Source organism: Neophocaena asiaeorientalis, unplaced genomic scaffold (assembly GCF_003031525.2).
Source record: "Neophocaena asiaeorientalis asiaeorientalis breed wild unplaced genomic scaffold, Neophocaena_asiaeorientalis_V1.1 scaffold547, whole genome shotgun sequence".
Classification (NCBI taxonomy): Eukaryota; Metazoa; Chordata; class Mammalia; order Artiodactyla; family Phocoenidae; genus Neophocaena; species Neophocaena asiaeorientalis.
Window position 1 is genome coordinate 43,426 of NW_020185330.1, and position 1,614 is coordinate 45,039.

Sequence of the window (1,614 nt, forward strand, 5' to 3'; positions counted from 1 at the left end):
GCCTTGCCCCCCCCTGCCGATGCAGGGGCCACGGGTTCGTGCCCCGGTCCGGGAAGATCCCACATGCCGCGGAGCGGCTGGGCCCGTGAGCCATGGCTGGAGCCTGTGCTCCACAACGGGAGAGGCCACGACAGTGAGAGGCCCGCGTACCGCAAAAAAAAATAAAAAATAAAAAAATAAAAGCTGCAGTTTACACTAATGAACAAGGAAGATGGAACAGAATGCTGGCCTTCTAGGTGGGCATCCTTTGGATCAGGGCCATCATTTTAGAAGGGACCATTGTGCAAAACCAACATTCACATTTGTGCGTGCCCTCACTCATATTTTCTTCTCCTGCTGTTTCACTTCTGTTTCTTTTCCTATACAGCTTTTCTACATAACAAGCATGGGTTGAGATCAAGAGGAAGGAGCTAGAGGGGGCCATTTTCTTTCCTCTATCTTTGAGTTCTTGGAGGCTGTATGTGGCTGCTCTCTCCAGTGTTCAGGGAGCAGGAAGTGAGCCACTCTGCTTAAATCTAGCACTGCCTCTCCTTGGGAAGTATATAAAACTCTGGTTTATATACACTTTTGGGGGGCTGGATATGCTGTAAAGCAGCACAGGCCTTGAGTGATCCTGTTTTAAAACCCCAAAGGGATATCTGGGATGACTATGGGAACTACCTTGTCACCTGGCTTTGGGAAAGGAATAGAAAGAAATCTTAGCGCAGTATGTTTCTGTCGGAAATAGTGACTGATGTGTCCAGAGGGCAGGAGGTGGAGAGTTTATGTGTTCCCACTGGTCTGGTCTATAATGGCTTTCTAGTTGGAGAGCCAAAATAGAGACTGTGTGGGCAAGGACAGCTACCTCAAGAAGCCCAAGCTGGAGTCTTAGCACAGGGCCAGCCTCCTCCTGTATCTGTTCTTCTGTGGTTTCTGCAGTTCCCTACAAGTCTTTCCTATCAGAGATGATCGCCTTTCCATATATTTACTAAATGTACCTAGAGGGCTGGGCTCTTTGGTAAAGATGTATGACTTTGCACATGAAGGGTTACTCACGTGGCTCTAGCCCTTTTCTTTTTTCTCTCTCTCCCTTTCCTTCCTTTTCTTTTCTTTTCTTTCTTTCTTTCCTTCTTTCCTCCCTCCCTCTCTCTCTCTTTCTTTCTTTCCTTGTTTCATTCCTTTTTCTTTTTCTTTTTTTAAAATTCAAATGTGAAACCTCCCCTCTTTCTATACATTTATATTCTATTCATATAGCACCACTCCATGGGTAATCCAGGAGAGGAACTTACTTTACAATTTTCAAATACTAGGGGGGGTCAGTCCTTTACTGATAAATGAAGGTTCAGCCTTAGAATCAATTTAGCAGATTTTTCTTTTTCTTTTTCTTTTTTTTTACATCTTTATTGGAGTATAATTGGAGTATAACAATGGTGTGTTAGTTTCTGCTTTATAACAAAGTGAATCAGTTTTACATATACATATGTTCCCATATCTCTTCCCTCTTGCGTCTCCCTCCCTCCCACCCTCCCTATCCCACCCCTCCAGGCGGTCACAAAGCACCAAGCTGATCTCCCTGTGCTATGCGGCTGCTTTCCACTAACTATCTACCTTACATCTGGTAGTGTATATACGTCC

At 44.9% G+C, this 1,614-nt stretch overlaps 1 protein-coding gene across 1 annotated transcript in view; it reads right to left on the reverse strand.

Annotated features, from left to right (window-relative positions):
- PYGL (glycogen phosphorylase L) overlaps positions 1-1,614 on the reverse strand; it is a 58,608-nt gene that overhangs the window by 15,801 nt on the left and 41,193 nt on the right. The gene's annotated exons all lie outside the window — the stretch shown is intronic.